At 42.6% G+C, this 26473-nt stretch overlaps 1 long non-coding RNA gene across 1 annotated transcript; it reads left to right on the top strand.

Moving 5' to 3' along the window:
* Positions 1-28: 28 nt before the first annotated feature.
* Positions 29-24856, top strand: LOC109936464. Its single transcript, XR_007266100.1, has 6 exons — positions 29-197; positions 594-675; positions 7667-7744; positions 14143-14272; positions 20495-20703; positions 23638-24856. It is a non-coding gene; the product is annotated as an uncharacterized LOC109936464 (long non-coding RNA).
* The last annotated feature ends 1617 nt before the right edge of the window (positions 24857-26473 follow it).

The following is a 26473-nucleotide window of genomic DNA, read 5'->3' as shown; positions in this document are numbered from 1 at the left end:
CTTTCTCGGGCTGTGTGTGGGCCTGCTGAGGGAGACACAGCGGCAAGAAGCTGCTGGGGGTCATTCTTGTGGCTTTTCATCCTCTAAACACTGATGTAAATTCATCGTTTGGCTTCTGTCTCACGCTGTTTTTGGACATTGTGCCGTGAACAGTGGAAACACAGACGAGAGGAATGTTATAATCCTGAAAAGGGCAGGTAATTGAGTCAGCAGGTTAAATTTCTCAACTGAAACATTTAAAATATCGCCCTTTGTTTTTCCTTTTAACAGTTAGTGCGTTGGGACCGGATATTGAACTGTGTAAGCATGCCTGTTGCTTCGGTTAGCCCCATGTATGGAGCTGTGACGTCGTTGCTCAGTTTCTGCATCTCACTCACTCTGAATTATTTCAGAAAAAATATATAATTAGAATCCTCAGACAAGGAGCAGCTCTGGGCAACAGGGAATAAGACCTCTGGCTCTGTTCAAATTGCTAGTTTTAAAAGAAAAACACATCCTAATGATTATGAACTTAATGTTATGTTGATTAGTTCAATACTGCCAGACTTTCTGTATGTTCATTTACAGGAGGTGTGTCTTCTGTCTTCCTCCAGGTAAATACTTGAAGGACCAGGATGTTATTATATTTCCTTGGTACAAAGCCAAGTGTGACTAGCTGCTTCTGACAATCAGCAGGTATGTAGCCCATTGACATTGACAGCAGTTTTGAAGAAGGATAGACTGAATGGTCATCTGAAATAGACGCTCGGGAACAGCATTAAATCTGCATAGAATAAGGGCATTTTCAAAGTTACAATCAAGGCAAACAAATAGATCATGCTGTAACATAGTTTCAACAGCCATACCTCAGCGAGATGTTAAGTACAGAAATGGGAAGAAACTGCTCACCGAGAGGACAAAAGTTACTAAAGTAGATGAAACACGTTTATATGAAGTTTATCAGTAACTGAGAAAGACAGAAATAATCCTTTGATGAATAATTCTTCCTCTCTTACTCACACTCACACACACACACACACACATTCTCACTGTCCAAAGGTGCATGTTACAATGTGGAACAACCAAATCGATCTGTATGCACTGCAAATCATGGAAAATGAGACATTCAAAATGATCTCCACTAACAATCTCAAGTTATAGAACTCTGCAGCACAGAAAAAAGCCCTTCAGCACATTGGGTCTACACCAATCAAAAAAAAAACAGCTCACAACACTAATCCCAATCAGCCAGCATTCTATTTCCATGAATGTATTGAACTGCTATCCTCACCCTTATCATAACATTATTCTCCATTTCTTCACCTTACAGGAGTTAACATTGCTTTCTTTATTTTCTTCAGTCCAGCAAGAAACATTGTGTATCTCTTTCAAAATGTTTTTCAAATTTCTACAAAGAGCTTGACGTTCCTCTTGACCTTCCCTAGGGTACAATCATGTTAGTTTCCAAGTTCTTCTCTGTTGGATGCCAGTCACACGTGAGCAAAATTTGGAATACACGTTCAGACCAGAGACTGACCAATCTAGAATGAACTTACAATCAGAGACTGACAAAGGGAGAAATGCATCAACCTTCACTTATAGCCCCTGTCACAGATGGCATTAGATAAAGACTAATTCATGTCGAGCAGCCGAGATTAAAACATTCGAACAAACTCCTGCAACTTCTAAAAGTGATATGTTCATTTTAAAATGATACTCCTGCGCTGTGAAATACAATGACAAATAATGAGGAGCAGATTGACATATAATGCCAGACACTGCATAAATTCCATGCTCACTGTCAGCCCAGTACTGATGAAAACTCACTTGATCAATGCTCATACTCTGGTCGAGAGACTGACTCTTGCAGAAGCATGTCCACGCTTTCTCAATGTATGAAAAACTGACTTACAGTACATTAATCACACCTCATGAAGAGTATCAGATCATGACATGCAGAGCTAAAAACACAAGGAGACACACAGAAACAGTCAGTGTGACATGAATCAGTACCAGTCTTTAAAGTTATACGGATCAGGAGCATGCAAGAAAACTTGCTCACAGTCAGTCATTGAACGATGAAAGGAAAAGAATGAAATTTAGCCATACACAGATTTACAGACATGGACAAATGTAAATTGACACTCAAACTCACCGATCACAACAGAAAAGAGGTTAGTGTTAGATGTTTGTTTGTTACAGTGCCCAGCAGTGACTGACAAAGCCTACCGTGCGCTCAAATTTTAAAAAAACTGAGATTGAATGCAATGAAATTAAGCCTCATGGTAATGACAAATGTCAATGCAAAATTAATCTCTCAATCACACAGGTTCAATGAATATCTACAGAGTTTATGCTACATTCAGATACAAAAGCACAAATGAACATGGAAGGAGAATGAAATCCATATACTGTACCTGAGACTGTTGCAGACATCACAAAGCTGGCACTGTAGCTATTCAAAGGTAGATAACTACAGAACTAATGTCAAATTGGCACTAACAGATAGACACTGGCAGTGAATGGAAGAAGTTCACATTCCCAACACCTACTGGAAACTAGTATGCAGAATAGAATGTCCCAGTGCAAGCACAATGGGCTGAATGGCCTGCTTCCGCACTGCACCTCATCTTGATTCTGGTCCTGGTGATAAAGGAAATGACATTCTGTTGTATAGAGTATTAGTATAAAAATATAATGTAGAAATAGACAGACAGGTGCAGAACAAAACTCTTTTTAATGAAAGAGCACTAACAATGTCCAATACAAAGTGAATCTAAATATCTCATTGATACTACAGAACCCTGAAAAAAAAATCCTGTAATGACACAGAGAACCAGCATCTGGTACATGTGGTATATAAAACCCACACTCAGCATGCAAACTAGAAAACATGTTGTTGATTCAGAATGGTTCTCAGAGGAAAGCAGCCCCACTCCTATGACCCCTCCTAGACCCTGCCAACTGATAGTCGACTCAGAAGTCACAAAATGCAGAAGAGATTAATATGCAGTCTCAACACCCTAATCGCTATATCAGAATGTGTCGCATAGTCACGGAGAATATTACTGGCTGCCAGAGAATCAAGGCACATTGATACACAACAGTAAAAACTGACAGGTACAGATTGATACCTACACTGACTCATTCACATTCCAGAAACAGACAAAAGGAAGCTGATGACAAAACTCACATTCACATGGCGGGAATTGATAGGTACAGATTTATCATGCCACTCATATTCAAATAGCAGAAACAGACAGGCATGGACTGATAATTTTACTTGCCCATTCACACAGCAGAAACTGACTGGGAGAGAATGATAAATGCATTTACACATTCAAAACCCAGAAACTGACAGGTACAGATTAATAACTAATAACTCTCAGATTCACAGAGCTGGAACTGACAGGGACAGATGGGGAAATGCACTCACACGTTTATGTTGCAGATACTGACAGGAAGAATATTATTATTACATACAAATTCACAGAGTAAAAACTGACAGGTACACATTGATAAATGCATTTACACATTCAAAGCCAGAAACTGACAGGTGGAAATTGATGGGTAAAATCACGCATTCACAGAGCAGAATGATTGATAATAACAGTCTTGGTTTCAAATAACTGACGGGGACAGATTGGTAACTTCACTCACCGATTCACAGAGCAGAAACTGACTGGCATAGACCGATAATTACACTCATCTACTGCCAAAGGTACAGATTGAAAATGACATGCACAAATTCACAAAGAAGAAACTGATAACTGAAATCATATATTGACATAACAGAAACCGTAAGGGATAGACTGATAATTACACAAACATATTCACCAAGCAGAGGTTGACAGGTACAGATCGATAACTACACAAACATTCACACAACAGTCTGAAAGGGATAGACCGATTGTTAAACTCATATTGACAGAGCAGAAACTGACAGGCAGAGATCGATAATTAAACTCTCATTCTCGTAGCTGAAACTGACAGGTACAGGTTAATAACTACATCCTCACATTCACACAGAAAAACAGACTGTTCAGAATGATAAATTCATTCACACATTCACAAACCAGAAACTGACAGGTGCAGAATAATAACTACGTTGACATATTTACATAGCAGAAACCGACATGGACAGAATAAAAATATCACTCTCAGGTTCATTTGGCATAATCTGACCAGTATAGTTTGAAAACTAAATTCATTTTCACAGAACAGAATTTTCCAAATAAATATTGATAACTATACTCCCATATTGATAGAGCATAAACTGACAGCCATAGTTTGATAACTGTACTCATATATTCGAAGAGCAGAATCTGACGGGTACAGATCCATAACTACACTCACATATTAATGTATCGAATACTATCTGTTAGTTCTAGCTAACAACATTCACATATTGACATAGAAGTAACTGACAGGTAAAAATTGATAACTATATTTACATATTCCCAGACCTGAAACTGACAGTTACAGAGTGGTAAATACACTCATGCATTCACATATTAGATTGACAGGGACAAATTTAAAACTACATTTCACAGAGCACAAGAACAAAAACAGATTGATCACTGCAATCACACATTCACATAGCAGGAACTAATAGCTACAGATTGATAATTATACTCAAGTTTTGAAGTAGCAGATGCTTGTAACTAGAGATTAATTACTACACTCATATGCACAGTGCAGAAACTGACGGGTGACTGATAACTGCACTCAAGCATTCACATGGCGGAAACTAATATAAACAGATTGATAACTTAACTCATATTTATATCGCAGAAATAGACAGTGACTGATTACTGTGTGAATATGTAAATATATTTATCAGTCAGTCTCTATCAATTTCTACAATGTGGATATATCAGTTTAGTTGTCAGTCTGTACTTGACAGTTTATGTAATGTGATTGTGTGAGGGGAGTACAGTGGATGTTGTCTATATGGATTTTAGTAAGGTATTTGACAAGGAACCACATGGCAGACTGGTCCAAAAAGTAAAAGCCTGTGGGATACAGGGTAATACGTTGAATTGGATCCAAAGATGGCTCAGTAACAGGAAACAAATGTAATGGTTGATTGCTGCCTTTGTGAATAGAAAGCTGTTTCAAGTGGTGCTCAGCATGGCTCACTGTTGGGACCCCTGCTGTTTGTTTTCTACATTAACGACTTGGACTTGAATGTGGGGGGCTCATTTGAGAAATTTGCAGACAACACAAAACTTGGACATGTAGTGGGCAGTGTAGAGGATAATTGTAAGATGCAAAATGATATAGATAGTTTAGTGGAGTGGGTAGGAAAGTGGCCGATGGAGTTCAGCTCTGATAAGGGGGAGATAATGCACTTTGAAAGCTCAAACAGTAAATGGAAATTGAAAATAAATGAGAATATACTGAGAGGGGTAGATGAAGTGAGAGATCTTGGTGTGCAGGTGCACAGATCCCTAAAGGTAGCAAAACAGGCATTTAGAATTGTAAACAAGGCATGTAGAATGCTCTCCTTCATTGGCAGTGGTATGGAATACAAAAGTAGGGATATAACTGTGAAACTGTATGTGGAACTGGTGAGGCCACAACTGGAGCATTGTGTGCAGTTCTGGTTACACATTACAGGAAGGATGTAATTTCTGTGGAGAGAGTGCAGAGGAGATTTACTAGAATGTTGCCAGGGCTGGAGATTGTAGCTATGAGGAGAGATTGGAGAGGTTGGGGTTATATTGCTTGGAATACAGGAGGCTGAGGGGTGTCATGATTAAAGAAAACTAAATTGTGAGAGGGAGAGATAGAGTAGACAGGAGGAACTTGTTTCCTTTGGCAGAGATTTCAAAAACCAGAGGTCATCGGTTGAAGCGCAGTCACTGAAGGATCAGAGGATACTTGAGGAAAATTGTTTTTTAGTGCGGACGGTGGTGGGTATCTAGAATTTGCTGTCTGAATTGGTGGTGGAGCCAGAGACTCTAAACTGTTTTAAACATAAATTACCTGGATCTGCACCTTTAGTTCTGTAAGCTGCAGGGTTATGAGCGGTATGCAGGAATATAGAACGAGAAGAGATCTCTGGAGCTCTTTGGGTCAGCACGGGCAAATGGGATGAATCGTCCACTCGGTGCTGTGTCATTTTTATGGTTCTATAGTTATCAACCTGTCCCTGTCAGTCTCTGCTGTGTGACTATGTAAATATATTTACAGAGACTGACATGAACAGGTTGACTGGGCTGTGCACACACCTTCTGTAGTTTCTTACAGTCCTGGGCAGAGCAGTTGCTACACCAGGACATTATGCACCCAGACAGTGACACTTTCAATTGTGCATCTGTAGAAGTTGGTGAGAGTCCCTATGGACATGCCAAATTTCCTGAGCCACCTGAGGAAGAAGAGGCATTGTTGTCTTCTTGACTGTTGCATCTACGTAAGAAGTCCATGGCAGGTTGTTGGTTATTGTCACTCTGAGGAACTTGGTGCTCTCCACCCTCTCAACCTCAGTTCCATTGATGTAGATGAGGGAGGGGGTGGTGGGGAGGGGCATATTCTCCTTCTTTCTTTCTGAAGTCAATGATCATTACTTTAGTTTTTCCGACATTGAGAGAGAGGTTGCCTTCACTGCACCAATGTCATCAAGCCCTCTATCTCCCTTCTGGGTTTTGACTCATGGTTGTTAGATATGTGCCCCACTGCAATGGTGTCATCAGTGAACTTGTAGATGGTGCTCAGTTGGAATTTGGCACCACAGTTTTGGGTGTACAGTAGGGGCCTGAGGATGCATCCTTGGGGAGTGCCGCCAGTGCTGAGTGTTATTGTAGAGGGATGCAGTTATCTATCTTTACTGATTGCGGTCTACGGGTCAGAAAGCTGAGAATGTGGTTGCAGTGGGCAGAGCTGAGACCAAGGCCACGGCCACGGAGTTTTAAAAACACTCAGTATGAAATAATGGTGTTGAAGGCGGAGCTGTAGTCAATGAGCAGGAGTCTGACATAGATGGCTTTGTTGTCTCGATGTTCCAAGGATGAATGATCTCCTACAACCTCTTGCGTCAGGCAAAAGATACAGAAGCCTGAACACACGGATGAGCAGGTTCAGGGCCAGCTTCTTCCTGGCCATTACTAAGTTGATGAATGGACTCTTTAGCCTCAAATAATGACGATCTTGCTAATGTTGATCTCGCTGAGTGTGCACCCTGTGCAATGTAACCTACATGCCTCTGTCTAAATCGTATTGATCTGTACATCCTTGCTTACTGTGATCTGTCTGTACTACTCGTAAACAGAGCTTTTCACTGTATCTTGCTACATATGAAATTATTCAAAAAAATTAACATAGCATATACTGACAAGTACATATTGATAACTACACTCACACATTCAACAAACGGGAACTGACAGGTACAGATCCATAACTAAACTCACAAATCCACATGCTCACTTGCATCGGGTCCCAATCAAGCAGCTGTATTGGTGTTGGTTAGTTTTTGGATCTCACTCAACTGGGTATTAGAATTTTAAGAAAAAATAGATAAGGAGCAGCTCAGGGTAGGAGTAGAATCAGACCCTGGTTCTGTTCAAATAGCTGGCTCTAAACAAACACTCCTAATGAATTATTAACTGAATGTTACATTGATCAGATTGATATTGCCAATCTCTGATGTTGGTTTACAGGCAGTGTCTCTTCTGTCTTCCTCCAGGCAAATACTTGAAGGACCAGGAGTAGTATTTCCTCAGTACAAAGCCAAGTGTGACCAGCAGCTTACAACAACCACCAGGTATGTTATACTGTCAGACCATAGCACATCTTAGCCACAGTGATAGCGGATTGAATCAAAGACACATTGAATGCAACTTCCAGAGAGTTATGTTCTAACCAAGAGTCAAACACCACCGAAGAAATACCAGTGTATATCTTTTATCTATATTCTCAATGCAAGCCACCCAGTTCCAAACAATTTCACTGTTCACATTGTCAAAAACTTTTGAGGAATGACAGACTGAATCCTCATCCAAAATATATACACAGGAACTACATGAAATCTGCATTTAGTAAGGGTACTTTTAGCATTACAGTCAAGGTGAACAAATAGATGATGCTGTTGGTTTGACCAACCACATGGGAAGTAAATACTGAGTACAGATATTGAAGCAAACATTTCAGTTAGCAGTAACAGAAAAGACAGAATTAATATTTTAATGAATATTTGTCACATACATAGTCACAACACTTAAATAATGTAAATTCCAAATGCACATGCTGTGCCAAAGCCTGACATAGAGAGAATTGTTAATGTACACTCTCACTCCTTCTCTCACACCCTCCCCCTCTCTTACACTGTCAAATACATACACCATCCCAAAACACGTTCCAGCATATATCAGCCATGCAGTACCATATACATTGCAAGTAACAGAAAATGTTACATTTGGAATGATTTCTACTCCCAGATCCATTGTCAGAGAGGTCTACAGTCCTTCAAATTATTGAGTCTGCACCGATCAAAAACAAACACAATTCTCATCCCATTCATCCAGCATTTTGTTTGCATAAATGTATGACAGCAGCAGAGGAGCAGGAGTAAACTTTGTTTTGTCTTTTTCAGTCCAGCAAGAAACCTCTAGTACCTCTTTCAAAATTAATCTAAATTTTCTACAAAGAGCCTGGCATTCCTCGTGGCCCTCCCTAGGATGTATTACAGAAAAATAGCAAGATATCTGAATCCAGTTTTCGCAATGAATCAATGTAATCAAGTAGTCACCCATTCAAAGCAGTGGACAAAATAAAAATAGACAAAATTGGTAGGTTAGTGAAATGCTCATTTTATTCCAAAGCAGAGTTGAAAAGTGTTGATTGTTCAATAAATTGAGTTTCACAGTTTAAATCTGCTAAATCTGACAGAAAATAAAATTCCTTTTCCTTTCCACTTCCCTACCATAGAACAACACAAGAGTACTACTAATTGCTTGCACCATCACAGCACAGAGTTGGGTAATGTTGTGTCTACATCAGAAAATAAATTACCCATTTGTCTTTTCTGTACATGCAACACTGTGGTCAGTCAGCTGCAATGTAGTTGAATTGTTCATTGCCTTTCACCTAGTTTACACTGATTGCTACTTCAGCATTATTCAGAAAAGCATATCACTACACACTGAAAAAGAAACTGATGTTATTCTGACGACCAACGCTGTTAGACTCCCTGTTGGACTCTGCGCTATACAAGTTACAAAGGTCCATTGTGTTTCCTGCCTCGAATCTGAGGAACAGCACAGAATACTTTCTGTTGCAGTATGTTACATTTCACTTTCATATAATTCCCACAGGCACCAACAATTAAAGAACTTTGGTTGTTTCCCATTCACTACAGGAGACATGAACTGAGATACAGACTGGCAGCACAAGGGAAAACTCACTCACACACAGCCAGTGGATGCTGAAAGAAAATGATTGAAATTTGGCCTCCACAGTAATTTTTAGCTATGAATTGACTCTCAAAATCACTGATTACACCTGAGGATGTTGGATTATTACAGTGCCCAGTAGTGACGGATAAATTCTACTACACATCCAACCTCATGCACAATGTAAAAACAAACTGAGACTGAAATGCAACGCAGTTAAGTGTAATTGAAAAGAGTTTATTTACAGAGTTTATGCTACACTCAGACACAAACTACAACTAAACATAGGAGAATGAGATCCATATACTCTCCCTGAGACTGTGGGAAACATGTCAAAACTGCCACTATTGTCATTAAAAGTCAGATGCCTACAGAACTAATGTCAAATTCTCCTTTCCATATGGACACTGACAATGAGTGGATGACGTTCACATTCCTAACAATTGCTGTAGAACTGATGTATAATAGAATGTCCCAGTACAGAGACAGTGGGCTGAATGGTCTGCTTCTGTGCTGTACCATATCTGTGATTCTGATTTTGGTGAGAAAGGAACAGTTTCATCAGTGGTACCACAGATCTTAGACTCTCTAACCAAATAGGACATATGTGACCATGTGTCAGAATGGTTCTCAGAATAAAACAGTTCCCCATCTGTTATCACCCCATATCCTCAGCTTCTCCACCCCCTCACTTACCACACGGACTGACACTCAACTCATAAATCACACAATGCAGAAGAGATTAAGACCCAGCCTCAACACCCTAACAATAACTATCACAGAGTGAATCATATGGTCACAGAGAATAATATTGGCTTTCAGAGACTTGGCCATTTTGATACACGAGGAGAAACTGACATGTACAGATTGATAACTACACCCACTTGTTCATATTGCAGAAACACACAAACAAATAATGACAACACATTGACTACAATGTAAATGTGTGACTATAGTTATCTGTCTCTGTTGGTTTCTGCTAATTTCAGTCACATTGCAGTAACTGTCAGGGAGTGATTAATAACTACACTCTCATTCACAAAGCTAAAACTGACATACACAATGATAACTACACTCCCAGTTTCACAGAGCATAAACTGACAAGTACAGTCTGATAACTACACTCTCCTATTCATAGCAGAATCTCACAGGTACATATTGGTAACAGCACTCACACATTCACCAAGCCGGAACCTTCGATAAGTACATGTATATACTGATAAGGCAGAAACATAGAGGCACAGACTGCTAACTGTACTCATATTGAACAGCAGAAACTGACAGATACAGATTAATATTGTCACTGTCAATTCTCAGAGCAGAAATTACACAGAAACAGACTGGTAAATACGCTCACACATTTACATAAGAGAAACTGACAGGTACATATTGATAACTATATTGATTATATAAATGATTTGGAGTTGGGTGTTGAGGATAAAATCTCTAAATGTGCAGATGATACTAAGCCAGGGAGAAGAGTGAATTGTGAGGATGATACTGAGTAACTTCACAGGGACATTGACAAGTTGGCCAAATGGGCAGAAACCTGGCAAATAAATTTCAATGCAGAAAAATATGAGCTAATGCGTTTTGCTAACAAAAACACAGAGAAACAATACAAGCTCAATGGTACAACTTTGAGGGGAGTATTGGAGCAGAGCGATCTTGGGGTTCATGTGCATCATTCTCTGAAGGTGGCCAGGCAAGTTGAAACAGTTGTGAAGAAGGCTCAAAGGATCTTTGGGTTTAAAAATAGAGGCATTGAGTATAAAAGCAAGGAAATAATGCTACACCTCTAGAAATCATTGCTCAGACTGCATTTGTGTTCAGTTCTGGGCACCTTATTTAAGGAAGAACCCTCTGGAGAGGGTACAAAGGAGATTTACTAGAATGATAGCAGGAATGAAGGATTTTATGTACAGGGAAAGATTAATGAAATCGGGCTTATTCTCCTTGGAGCAGAGAAGATTAAAAGGGACATTATGGAGGTGTTCAAAATTATGAAGAATTTTGAGAGGGTAAAGTAGAATACTCTGTTTCCACTATGTCAGTAACCAGGGGTCACAAATTCAAGATTGTCACCAAGATAGCCAGGTTTGAGATGAGGAGAAACACTTTTATTCGGAGCGTTGATAGGATTTGGAATGCGCTGCCTGGGAGAGTGGTGGAGGTGGATTCCATATGAGGTATGAAAAGAGAGCTGGATATATATTTGAAAATGATGAAGTTAGAGACCAATGTAGATAGGGCTAGAGAACTATCCTGCCTTGAATTATTTCCAGCTCATCATAATTAAAAAATAAATGCAGATTAGATTCAATTCATTGGCTCATCTGCCTGACCCACTGACCAGGAGATCAAATGGACGCTCAAGTTAGGAATGGACAACACAAAATCTCAAATCCCTGCCATCAAGGGTCAGATCATGCTACAGTGGGAGAAATTGGCCCACTCAGAGTAATGTGAGAGACAGTTATTCAGATGGTTTCTCAAGGCAAGCTCATCTTTGGAACTGATGTCTGGCTGAGTGAATGGAAACAAAGCTTAGCTGATTTGTGCACTGCAGAAACTTGACACTCCTCTGTCCACTCTTCCTTCTCCCCCTTATTGCTCGAAGAAACAATTGCTATCTATCAATTCGTGAAGCTTCGAAGGGATTCTTCTGTGCTGTCTCACCATGTCCGCGGAAGGTTGGCATAAACATTCCCCTCTTCATCTTGACCTGGTTCCTCATCCCCTCGTGTATCTGTGTGCCTCAGGGTGGCGTATGTGATGCAGGATGGTTGCTTGGTCAGCCTGAAAATAGGATAATACAGAAACGTAGTAAATGAGGAGCAGGAGCAAAATTTGTGGCCTCATGGACAGTGAAGATGGTTATCTCAGAGTACAATGGGAACTTGATCAATTGGGCCAATGGGCCGAGGACTGGCAGGTGGAGTTTAATTTAGACAAATATGGAGGTGTTGCATTTTTGGTGAGGCAAACCAGGGCAGGACCGATACAGTTAATGGTATGGCCCTGGGGAGCATTGTCAAACAGAGGGATCTAGGGACGCAGGCACATAGTTCCTTGATAGTGGAGTCAGTGGTCAACAGTGTGGTGAAGGCAGTGTTTGGCACACTTACCTTCATCAGTCATAACACTGAGTGTAGGAGTTGGGATGTTATGATGTGGCAGTACAAGACATTGGGTCAGGCCACATTTCTCGTAGTGTGTACAATTCTGGACGCCCTGCTTCAGGAAGGATGTTGAACTAGAAAGGACACAAAAAAAATTTTCAAGGATGTTACTGAGACTGGAGGGTTTGAGTTCTAAGGAGATATTGGATAAGCTAAGACTGTTCTCCCTGGAGCGTCGGATGTTGGGTGGTGACCTTACAGAGGTCTATAAAATCATGAGGGGCTTAGATAAGGTGAATATCCAAGGTCTTTTCCCCAGGGTAGGGGAGTCCAAGACTGGAGAACATAGGTTTAAGGTGAGAAGTGAAATATTTAAAAGGGACTGAAGGATAACTTTTTCACACAGAGGGTGGATATATGGAACAAGCTGCCAAAGAAAGTGGTGGAGGCTGGTACAATTACAACATTTAAAAGGCATCTGGACAAGTACATCAATAGGAAAGGTTTTGGGGGGAATGGGCCAAATGCTGGCAAATGGAACTAGTTTAGTTTGGGAAAATTGGTCGGCATGGACGAGCTGAGACGAAGAGTCTGTTTTTGTGCTGTATGACTCTATCTTTAGGGTATTCGGGCCTTCCAGCTTGCTCCACCCATTCAATGGGATCATGGCTGATTACCCCAGTTATCCCCTGTTCCTCCACTTTCTCTCTTTCGCCCCTAAGAACTCAATGCAACTCCTTGAACATTCACTGTTCTGGCCCGGACCACTTTCTGGCTCCCCACCCTCTGGGTGAAGACATTTCTCCCCATCTCAGTCCTTCCCCTGTCTCCTTTAGCCTGTGACCCCCTGATTCTGGACTTGCGCACCCTCGCCCCCTACTCCAGCCATCAGCAACATCTGTGTTTACCCCTGTTAAGTCCTGTTGGAATTTCACAGGTTTCTATGAGATCACCCTCTCATTCTTCTAAACTTCAGTCAATGTAATCCTAACCGATCCAGTTTCTCTTTATCCATCAGTCCTGCCATCCCGGAAATCAGTCTGGGAAACCTCTGCTGCACTCCCTCCATAGCCAGGACATCCTTCCTCAGAGAAGGAGACCCCAAACTGCACACACAGTACTGCAGGATGTGGTCTCTACCTGTACAATTGCAGCAAGACAGCCCTGCTCCTGGACTCGAACCATCTCGCTTTGAAGGCCAGCATCCCATTTGCCTTCTTCACCGTCTGCTGCTCCTGCAATGCTCACTGGCAGTGACTGGTTTGCGAGGTGCACCCAGGTCTTATTGCACCCCCCACATCCCAACCTTTCGGATAATAATTTGTTTTTCTGGTTTTGCACCAAGCGGATAACCTCATTATCCAGGTTAAACTGGGTGAAGCATTTCAGTGTTGAGTCTACAAGCTGGACATTCGGAGGGGGTGGGTGGTGAATGTGGGGGGATGGAGAGGGCAGACGGTGAGCGCAGATGGATCAGAGCGGGTGGATGGTGAGAATAACAAACTTTCATTGGAAGATAGTGAGAGTGTACAGGATGAGCTGTGAATATCTGAGGTTGTTATACAGACCAATTCCTCTGAGAAAAGCACACAATTGGAACAAGCCTAACACTGACGATGATGAATGTTATTTCTCTGTACTCTGAACAGGATGTGGCCAGCTCTGCCAAGGTGGCAAGTGGATACCAATCTCAAAATGTCCTTGAAATGATCGACATGCTCGGCCTGAAGGCAATGAAGAGTTCACAAAGGGTTAGGAGTCACGTGCAGAGCAGACTAGGTAAGAATGTCAGATTTCGTTTCCATAAGAACCATCAGAGACAGGAACGGGAGTAGGCCATTCGGCCCCTCGAGCCTGCTCCACCATTCAATAGGACTGTGGCTCATCCAACATTCGTCATGTCCACTTTCCTGCATTTTCCCTTGATTCCCAGACTGATCAACAATCTGTCAATCCCAGCCTTAAATCTGCTTTCCCCCTGCTGCCACACATACACACGGCTCTCTGTAGCAAGAAGTTCCAAAGACTCTTAGCTCCCTTCGAGAAGAAATACCTTCTCATGTCTATCTTCATTAGTGAACCAGATGGTTCTTTGTTCCTGACAATCGTCATCATTAGAGTCTTCACTCCAGATCTGTTTTGTTTAAAGTTGAATTCAAAATCCACCATCTGCCACAGGAAGATTCGAATTCAAGTCCTTAGAATATATCTCGGCCATCTGACAAAATAGGATATTGCCTCCCCATTATTTCAGAAATTGAAAGTGAGTCTCATCAAAATGCAGTGTTCAGATCCCAATAAATTGCCCCACACCATTAAGCTAAACATCGACAGCAGTAGAATCCCTCCAGTCTGGAAGTAGGCCATTCGGCCCATCAAGTCCACACCAACCCTCTGAAGAGCATCCCACACAGACCCACTCCTCTACCCTATCCCTGTAACCGTGCATTCCCCATGGTTAACTCCCCTAATCTACCCACCCCTGGACATTATGGGAAATTTAGCATGACCAATCCACCTAACCTGCACACCTTTAGACTATGGGAGAAGACTGGAGCACTGGCGGAAACCGCACAGATAATATGAGGCAGCAGTGCTAACCACTGAGCCACCATGCCCCCAGTGTTTTTGCCATATACGGCTTGGTTAGCTCAGTTGACTGTCTGGTCATGCTGAAAGCATGTGGTTCAGTTTCTGCACTGATTGAGATTGCTGTGAATGATCATTCCCCTTGCCTTAGATGTGGTGACCCTCAGGTTAAACCATAAAATAGTTGTTGCTGTTGTCTCTCTCTCTCTGTGATAAGACAACAGTGACTCTACATTAACCACCTGCTAAAAACGTAACTTTGCTGATTAAAAATTAACTGCCAGCTTTTTCACTGCAAAATAACTTACATGTTTCCCTCCTGATACAACATCACAGTGAGCTGTAAATAAAAGAAAAGACACTTTAATGACAGAATGTATCTAAATGTACGGGGAGAGGGTGCAGAGGCAGATTTACCAGGAGGTTGCCTTATATGCTGGAGAGTGTCAGTGATAGAGAGAGATTGGACAAACTGGGGTTGTTTTCCTTACAGCAGAGGAGATTGAGAGGCTGGACATGATTGAGATGTATGAAATGATGAGGGAGCATAGATTGGGTAAGCAGGAAGAAACCTGTCCTCTTTGATGGAGGGACCAATGAGGAAAAACGTTTTCACCCAGAGGCTGGCAGGGAACCTAGAACTCGCTACCTGTAAAAATGGGAGAGGCAGAAACCCTCATCACATTGAAGAAGGATTTCAATGTGCTCTTGGAATGCCAAGGCAATGGGCCAAGTGCTGGGGAAATGGAATTAGAGAATAGTGAGGTGGTTGTTTTTGACTGGCACAGAATCGATAGGCCTTTTTTTGCGCTGTAGACCTCTCTGACACTGTGACTAACTCACTTTGAGATGTGTGTTCTACATCCAAGATACTATTTAAATGTAAGGTGATTTTGTCCATTTCATTTTCATAGATAAGGGGTTTGTCTTATGGAGAGAGATTGAGCAGTTTAGGCCATAACCTCTGGAGTTTAGAAGAATGAGAGAAAATCTAACTGAGGGATATAAGACAGAAAGGAGACAGAAAGAGAATATTTGCTCATGTGAGACAATCTAGAACAAGAGGTCACCATTTCAGGAGAAGGGGGTGGGACAGATTGAAAACAGAGATGAGGAGGAATGGCTTCTCTCCAAGGGAGAGAGGGATGTGAATCTGTGGGATTTGCTGTGTTGTGGGTACACACTGTTGCTACTGAGTGTGTGGGGGATGTCGGGACACTGAATAAATTGGAGGAGGAGACAGACAGATTTTTAATCTATGATGGGTGATATGGAGTTGGGGCAGGAAAGTGGAGTTGAGGCCAAGATGGGGTCAGCCGCGCCGTATCGACTGGGGCCACAGGCACCCAAGAGGCTGAATGATCTTCTCCTGCTCCTAGCCCTGAGGTTGTATTGGTCATTCACTTGCTTGAGCACGTTTAGTGTGGGTGGTACATAGAATATGGACAGAAAGCTCTTATTCTGAGGTGCTAAAGTGTGTAATCCGTTACAGGTCACTCAGTAAGAGTGAATCTCTGACCATATGATATCGGAGCAGAATTGGGCCATTTGGCCCATCGAGTCCGCTCCACCATTTGATTGAGGCTGATATGTTTCTAAACTCCATTCTCCTGCCTTCTCCCCCGGCCCTTGATTTCATTACCAATCAAGAACCTATCTATCACTGTCTTAAAGACATTCAATGACTTGGCCTCCAAAAACCCTCTGCAGCAGTGAGTTCCACAGATTCACCACCCTCTGGCTGAAGAAATTCCTGCTCATCTCAGTTCTAAAGGGTTATCCCTTCACTCTGAGGCTGTGCCCCTCAGGTCCTAGTCTCTTCTTTTAGTGAAATCAACTCCTCTGTTCACTCTATCCAGCCCTCTCAGTATTCTGTAAGTTTCAATCAGATTTCTCCCTCATCCTTCTAAACTCCATTGAATATAGACAGAGTCCTCAACCTCTCCTCATCAGATAACTCCTTTATCCCTAGGATCTTGAAAATCTCCTCTGGATCCCACTCCAAGGCCAACACATCCTTCCTGAGATATGGGGCCCAAAGCTGCTCACAATATTCCAAATGCGGTCTGACCAGAGCCTTATACAGCCTCAGCAGTACATCTCTGTTCTTGTATTCTAGCCATCTCAAAATCAATGTAACGCTGCATTAACTGCCAAATAAACTTGAATGTTAACCTTAAGAGAACCCTGAACTAGGACTCCCAAGTCCCTTTGTGCTTTAGATTTCCGAAGCCTTCCCCATTTGGAAAACAGTTGAAGCCTCTATTCCCACCAAAGTGCATAATCTCACACTTTCCCCCATTGTATTCCATTTGCAATTTCTTTGCCCACTCTCCTAACCTGTCCAAGCCCTTCTGCAGCCTCCCTGCTTCCTCAACATTACCTGTCCTTCCACCTAACTTTCTGTCGTCAAAGAAACAGGAAATGACAATGCTCCCTGTGTGAACGATGCTGGACCCAGAGTGAATGGATCATTGCCCAGAGACCAAGGCCAGAAGGGGCCACTCTCAGACATTAATCTGTTGTATTGGGGTAATAAACAGATTGATGTCCCGGTATCCGCTCAAAACAAGATGAACGATGTAGCAGTTAGCCATCAGCGTATGTTTCCCTCTTCCAATTCACGTTGCCCCGTTGTCAATTGAGTTGACATTGATGGAATGTGGCAATGATTTAGGTGAATTGCAAACACTATTGTGATTAGTAAATTCAAATGATGTAAAAACATTTGAATAGCTTGGGCAGGTCTTCGCTCCAGGCTTTAAAGCAAGAGCAAACCAGCGATGATTAAAAATGGTCGAGATGAACCAGAGAAGATCTCCACTTTCACTGAGCCAGAAATGTCATAAAAATATATATATTGTATCCTTTACCAGTGTTTCTTGGCTTTGAGATAGTAACGACCGAGTACACTAAACTGCCACCCATTTTGGAGTCATCTGTAATCAAGAAACAATTAGCAAAGGGAATTGAAAGGTTAGAGAACAGAATGTTACAACAACAGTAAAGGGTGCCTCCAGATTACATACGGAGTGATAATTAAGGACAGAGAGCCAACCCGGCAGGAATATAAACCAAAGCTCTCGGCAACGTACGGACATTTCTCACAGCAGGTCACAGAGCAGGTGACTCAACAATACTGAGTCTGGGAAATTGACAATGGAAATAATGAGATGTCCAATGAATTGAATGGCTGTTTTGCATCAATGTTCGGTACAAAGTTTGCACCTACCCTCCCAGAACAATCTAACAGAAGGGAAATGGAAGGTGGAGGCCTGGGGAAGTTTAATTTTTTTTTATTCAATCATCGGGCGTGGGCATCACCCACATTTATCGCCTACCCCGTCCATAATTGCCGCTTTGAGAAGGTGGTGGTGAGCTGCCTTCTTGAACCGTTACAGCCCACCTGCTATCGGTAGACCCACAATGTGCTTTGGGAGGGAATTCCTGGGTTTTGACCCAGTGACACTGTAGGAACGGCTGATATATTTCCAAATCGGGATGGTGAGTGGCTCGGAGGGTAACTTGCAGGGGATGGTGTTCCCCATGTATCTGCTGCCCTTGTCCTTCTAGGTAGAAGTGCTTGTGGGTCTGGAAGGTGCTGTCTGGCGGATTTTTGGTGAATTTTTGCAATGCATCTTGTAGGTGGTACACACTGCTGCCATTGAGCATCAGTGGTGGAGGGAGTGGTTGCTTGTGGATGTAGTGCCAATAAGCAGGGGCTGTTTTGTCCCTGGATGGTATCAAGCTTCTGGAGTATTGTTGGAGCTGCACCCATCCAGGCAAGTGGGGAGTATTCCCTCACAATCCCGACTTGTGACTAAGTTATTTGGAATGGCTCAATCAGGCAGCTTCTGACCATATAACCTCTGAACGAATGAAATCACGAAATGTCAATACTGTTTTGTCTTCCTTAGATGGATACCAGCATCTCCCCGACAATTTACAAGTTGAGCCATACCCATCTCAAGCAACCTCTCTCAGACAAACAGAAAGCCTTTGTTTTTCCGCTGTTTAATAATATTTCTCAGAGTACACCCCATTGTTCTAGAATCTCGAGGTTTGTGAACAAAATGAATGTCTACTGTCGTGTGTCCCTGTGTTCTTTACTGAACTGTACACGGTTCCAGCACAGCTCGACACTAAAGGGTCAAAAGAAAAGACGGAGAGTTGTCATCAACAGCAAACAGTCAGTCCCCATGTGGCAAATAATATCTGTCCCTGCTGAGTTTCTCCAACAATTCCTGTGTTTCTTTTTACTTCTGACATTCATTAACTGAAGAAAGCTAATGGAATGCTGGCCTTTATATCTAGAGGACTGGAGTACGAGGACACAGAAGTTATGCTGCACTCGGACAAAACCCTGGTTCGACCCCACTTGGATCAGACCTGGGCACCACATCTTGGGAAGGATAGATTGGCCTTGGAGGGAGCATAACATAGATTTACAAGAATGATACCTGGACTTCAGGGGTTAAGTCGTGAGGAGAGATTAGACTAATGAGGCCTGTTTTCTCTACAATTTAGAAGGTTAAGGAGTGATCTGATCAAAGATATTGACAGGAAAAGACAGGGTGAATAAATAGAAACTATTTCCACTAGCTGGGGTTTCTGGAACTAGGGAGGGTGTAGTCTGAGAATTAGGGCCAGACTGTTCAGGAGAGATGTCAGGAAGCACTTCCACACACAAAGGGTGGGAGAGGTTTGGAACTCTCTTCCACAAACAGCAGCGGATGCTGGATGAGTTGTTATTTTCGATCTGCGAGAGAGAGAAGTTTTTTGTTGAGCTAATGTAGTAAAGGGATAAAGGCCAAAAGCAGGCATATGGCAGAACAGCCGAGAGGAAACAAATGGCTGAATCCTGATCTTTTGTACAGATGTTCGATGTTCATAAATCAGGAGTCCCTGCAGTTACAAAGTGGCATTTTCACACGCTGGTGCAATTAAAGATTTGAAATACATCCAAATATTTTATTTTCACGCACTCCAGATCCCCATCACCCTCGGGGTGAAACAGTCCTCAAATTCCCTTCTACACCTCTTACCCTTCACCTTAAAATGATGCCCACCTTCCCTTGCCATTGACCCTTCGACTAAGGGGAACAGCTGCTTCCTATCCCCCCGTCCAAGCCCTTCATAACAGAGTCATGGAAATAGACCTTCGGTCCAACTAGTCCATGCTGACCATGTTCCCAAACTATAAAAGTCACACCTGCCTGTTTTTGGCTCATATCCCTCCAAACCTTTCCAATTCGTGTTCTTCTCTAAATGTCTTTTAAATGCTGTAACTGTACGCACATCCACTATTTCCTCTGACCCTTTAGTGTTCATTCCACACATGAACCGCTCTCAGAATGGTTGTGAGGAAGGGTCACTGGACCCGAAACATTAACTCTGTTTTTACTTTCACAGATGCTGCCAGACCTGCTAGGCTTTTCCAGCAACTTTGGTTTTGTTCCTGATTTACAACATCCGTAGTTTTTCCGTTTTTTCTCTGCAAATACGGTTGTTGTTTGACATAGAGTACGCACATCTGCACTCAACGTTTACATACCAATAGTCACCACTTCCAAAGGTTTACTTCATGAAAAGCGGCTCCAAAAGCTGTCTCTTTGACACTGGTAAGAGCCTCCAGTTTTACTGTCAGCTCTTCTAATAAATTTTTCAGATTTAGCCTCAGAATTGTTGTTTTTATACCAGGAAGTCTTTATATATATGTTCCTGTCCTAACACTGCAGAGTGAACCACTGCCCTTCTTTGATGACACCCTCACTGGGATTAGTTATGACTACTTCTGGGTATTGGCCTGCAGAAGGATAACAATAGTTAATTCCAATGAGCATAACCACAATCGAAATGATTCACTCTTCATTGCAGTTAATACATTGGCTGTTTCTGCCCAATGTACAAAAATACAATTGGTCTGTTAGTCAGTGTTTCTACTGTCTAAAGCCTGTCCAATTTTGACAAGGCACAAGTTAGGAGTGTGAGGGAATACTTCCCACTTGTCTGGACGGGTGCAGCTCCAGTAAGAAGCTTGACACTAACCAGGGACATAGTAGACCCCACTTGATTAGTATCAAACCCACAAACATCCACTTAATCCACCACTGACAGTCAGTAGCAGCAGTGTGTACCATCTACATGATGCACTGCAGAAATTCACCAAAAATCCTCAGACAGCACCTCCCAAACCCACAATTACTTCCATCTAGAAGAACAATGATAGCAGATACATGGAAACACCAGCCCCTGCACATTCAGCTCCAATCCACTCACCATCTTGACTTGGAACATTACAGCGCAGAACAGGCCCTTCGGCCCTCGATGTTACACCGACCTGTGAAACCAATCTGAAGCCCATCTAACCTAAACTATTCCATTATCATCCATATGTTTATCCAATGACCATTTAAATGGCCTTTAAGTTGGCGAGTCTACTACTGTTGCAGGCAGGGCATTCCACGCCCTTACTACTCTCTGAGTAAAGAACCTACCTCTGACATCTGTCCTATATCTATCACCCCTCAATTTAAAGCTATGTCCCCTCGTGCTAGCAATCACCATCCAAGGAAAAAGGCTCTCACTGTCCACCCTATCTAATCCTCTGATCATCTTGTATGTCTCTATGAAGTCAGCTCTTAACCTTCTTCTCTCTAACGAAAACAGCCTCAAGTCCCTCAGCCTTTCCTCATAAGACCTTCCCTCCATACCAGGCAACATCCTGGTAAATCTCCTCTGCACCCTTTCCAATGCTTCCATATCCTTCCTATAATGCAGCGACCAGACCTGTGCGCAATACTCCAAGTGCGGCCACACCAGAGTTTTGTACAGCTGCAACATGACCTCATGGCTCCGAAATTCAATCCCTCTACCAATAAAACCTAACATACTGTACGCCTTCTTAACAACCCTATCAACCTGGGTGGCAACTTTCAGGGATCTATGCACATGGACAACGAGATCTCTCTGCTCATCCACACTACCAAGAATCTTACCATTAGCCCAGTACTCTGTATTCCTGTTACTCCTTCCAAAGTGAATCACCTCACACTTTTCTGCATTAAACTCCATTTGCCACCTCTCAGCCCAGCTCTGCAGCTTATCTATGTCCCTCTGTAACCTGCAACATCCTTCCGCACTATCCACAACTCCACCGACTTTTGTGTCATCCACAAATTTACTAACCCATCCTTCTATGCCCTCATCCAGGTCATTTATAAAAATGACAAACAGCAGTGGCCCCAAAACAGATTCTTGCGGTACACCACTAGTAACTGAACTCCAGGATGAACATTTCCCATCAACCACCACCCTCTGTCTTCTTACAGCTAGCCTCCTAATGAAAGCCTCGCGCTTCCTCCCATACTCCCGCCGCTGAAACAACTGAAAGGCCGCAGTCACGCGAGGTGAGACTTTTATAATCGAGAAGCTTACCTTCCCAGGCTGCCCTCACGCTTCCTCCCGGACTCCCGCTGCTGAAACAACTGAAAGGCCGCAGTCACGTGAGATAAGACTTGCAAACATATTGGCCATTCTTTCACTGTTGCTGTGTCAAATTCCTGGAATTCCCTCGCTCAGGGTATTGTGGGTCTACATACAGCATGTGGACTGTACACCTTCTCAAGGGGCAACTAGGGATGGGGGCAATAAATGCTGGGCCTAGCCAGTGACACCCACATTCCATCAACAGAAATTATCTTCAATGGAACTCCATCTCCAAAAGGACTGTGCGGTGGTCGCTCTCACCGATTCTGTCACGGATAGATGTATCTGCAGCTGGCAGATTGGTAAGGATGAGGTCAGGTATGTTTTTCCCTCCTGTTAGTTCCCTCAACACCTGCCGCAGACCCAATCTGGCAGCAATGTCCTTTAGGATCCGACCAGCTCGACTAGTGATGCTGCCACCAAGCTACACTTGGTGGTGGGCATTGAAATCCGTGCTTCCTCTAAGTGTTGTTCAACATGGAGGAGTTACTGACTCATCAGCCAAGGGAAAGCGGTACGTGGTAATCAGCAGGAGGTTTCGTTGCCCATGTTTAACCTGAAGCCATGAGATTTCATGTTGTCCGGATTCAAGATGATGTCTGCCAATGTAACTGCCTCCTGACTGTATACCACTGTGCTGCGATCGCTGCTGGGTCTGTCCTGCTGGTGGGACAGGGCATACCCAGGGATGGTGATGGTGGTATCTGGGACATTGACAGTAAGGTATGATTCCAGGAGTCTGACAACGACCCTCACAATTTTGACACTAGCCCTCAGATATTAATAAGGAGGTCTTTGCAAGGTCTTCAGGGCTGTTTTTGCTGTTGTCTTTTCCGGTGTTGGTTCAATTCAGTTTCATTTAATTGTGGCGACTTCATAGCGATGGATATAACTGAATGACTTGCTTGGCCATTTCAAAGGGCAGTTAAGGGTCAACCCTGATAAAGGGACACTGGATTCGATATGTTGACTCTCTTTTCCTCTCTGTTATACCTGCTGAGTTTCTCTCGCACTTTCTGTATTTATAACCTGTAATGTTAACTTTGTTTATCTCTCTCTCTCCACAGTCCCGCTAAGATTTTGAAATTTGCCATTCTTGCTTTCCTGCCCTGATTGATGAGAAACTTCAAACAGAATCAGTTCATTTTCCAGGCACGGTACTGCCAAGTGAATATTGGCAAAGATTCCCAACTTCCTGAAGTGGCCTGTATCTACTTAAGGAAGTATTCTATTCTGAATGGGGGGTTACGGTCAACGTCAAAGAGATAAATGTTCTCTGTAACGGCTGGTACAAAGTACAGCTTTCTGCTGATTTTGAATGTTTAAAAAGAAACACATCATTAGTGCATCAATTACAGATCATGGTAAATTCACCACAATCTTACCAGATCACTGGGCTGCTCTTCCATTAGAGAGAGACGACTGAATGGTGAACTGACCTGAGGCTCACCATGCCTCAGGCAAGGGAGAGGTTGAGAAGGAGAGTCCTTCACGGTTACCTCATCCGACGTAGGATTTGAACCCATGCTGTTGCCGTTTCAATGCATCACAAAGCAGCCATCCAGGCTAGCCCTACCCCTCCCCTTCTGAGGCAGGAATAGTCACTGATCTGGAGCAGGGTGTAATTACAAATCAAATAGCCTTGCCCCTCCCCCACCCCAACATCATTGGAGACAAAGAGATTTGTGATGATGCTGTAGCTTTAAGAGATTATTTTGTCCTGTTTCTTTTAAGAGAGAGATTGAATGAGAGGTGTTGAGCCGGTTTGGTTGAGACCACTTAACTAAACAGCTTGAGGGGCCTTGGGTTTTATTTTTTATGGCCTGAATGGATGTGGCCACCCCTCACAGATCAGAATTTCTGTTTTTTTTTCAGGAGTATCTGAAGCTATTGGGGTCGCAACAGACTTGGAAGCTTCAGTGAATGTCTCCTGGCTGCTACTCTCTCTGAATGTTCTGTTGATGTTTTATCCTCCTGCATTGGAGTACTGCACATGAGAATCCGTGTCTGAATTTTCTTTTTTTTGCCAAGGGGTGTGTTAATGAATGTTACTATTTTGAAATCTTTGATCTATCTTTGATCTTAGCAGGACAATAGGTCAGCACAACATCATGGCCTGATGGGCCTGTACCGTGCTGTACTGTTCTATGTTCTATGAAACCGTTAATTAGCAATATTTAGTGTATCAGTTATTCTGTTACATTTCCAATACAGTTGTTATTCTTAATTCCTCTCTCTTTTGTTGTATTTTGACTACAGTGTTTAAATAAATTGTGTTTTGCTTTACATCGAGTTGTTTGGCCAATTGCATTTGCATCTGAAACCAGCATTTCATGTTTGCCTTTAAAAATTAGTAAAGTTAAGGTCTAGGCTACCTTCTGAAAATATTTCGAGGGGGTCTGGTCTGGTCCACAACAGACTGATTAATAACAAAGATTTATCTTAGGAAGAGATTGAGCAGTTTTGGCTGATACTGTCTGGAGTTTAGAAGAATTAGAGATCTAACTGGGGGATATAAGATGCTGAAGGGGTTGGGGGGTGGTGTTTGACAAAGGAGATGGAGCGAAGTTGTTTCTTCATGTGGGACAATCGAGAACGAGAAGTCATCATGTCAGGATAAGGGGCTGGGGCAGATTGAAAACAGAGAGGAGGAGGAATGGCTTCTCTCAAAGGTTGGGCGGGCAAGGGGAGCATGATTCTAACTTGCACGTCTTCGGACCATGCCAGGAAACAGGAGCACCTGGAGAAAATCAACACAGACACCGGGAGAATGTGCAAACTTCACACGGACAGTCACCTAAGGCTGAAATCGAACCCGGGTACCTAGTGCTGTGCAGCAGCTGTGCTAACCACTGAGCCACTATGCCACCCATTGAGCCTGTTCCACCATTCAATGGCTGATCTGTGGCCTCACTCCATTGACTTGCCTTTGGCCCCTATCCCCTTATTACCTCAAGCAAAAAAATTCTGTCAGATTGAAAACTAAGACTGCGGTTTGTAAAAAAGAGATCTAAACCTCGATCACCCCTTGCGTGCAATCGTTTAATGTAACATTTTCAACGTACGTGGATGTCCAAATATGAAGTGGTTCTTGTTTAAGAAAAGGGAGAATTTGCCATTACATCTATGAACGATGCACACGCCCCCATGATCATGTATCATTTGCTTATAAAGAGGAATCTGCTGTTTGAAATACTGCAGCTACAGGTTTTGGGGCAGGATTTTTGTTTGTCAAAGGCGTACGTTGTTTTATTTTTGCGCCAAGTTTTTATGTTTGCTTTAGAATCACCGTAGCCCGTGAGGGGCTCCATAGACTGACATCCAAATGGAAAGCTGAGTCCGGAATGTCAGAATGGAGCTGGGGAATACTTTGCAATGTGGAATAGAAGAGGAAGTGGGAGAGCTTAACCGATATATGATAAGGAAGGGTCCTGGGGATGGAGCTTCAATGAATGGAGATATCTGTTTAATCTTTTAAGATTGATAGCTTGGATCATCTCTCAATAAAGTTAGAGTCATACAGCATGGAAACAGATCCCTTGGGCCAACTCATTCATGCCACCCAGGTCTCCCATAATAAACTAGTTCCACTTGCCTTCACTTGGCTTTACAAATCCCTTTAGCACCCTCTCTAATTTAATAATATCCTTCCTATATCAGGGCTACCAGAATTATACACAGTAATCTAAAAGTGGCTGCACCAATGTGCTCTACAATGGCAACATGAGGTCCCAACTCTTATACTCAGTGGTCTGACTGATGAAAGCAAGATTGACATCTGGATGACAGGACTTGATCAGGAATGCTCACTTTAATACGATAGACTCTCATAGTACTGGAGAGGCCTTTCGATCCATTCAGACTATACCCAACAAAAATAAAGGATGTTCCCAGTCATGATGG

This window comes from Rhincodon typus, chromosome 44 (assembly GCF_021869965.1).
Source record: "Rhincodon typus isolate 14 chromosome 44, sRhiTyp1.1, whole genome shotgun sequence".
Lineage (NCBI taxonomy): Eukaryota > Metazoa > Chordata > Chondrichthyes > Orectolobiformes > Rhincodontidae > Rhincodon > Rhincodon typus.
This window is presented reverse-complemented; position numbering and strand designations above follow the sequence as displayed.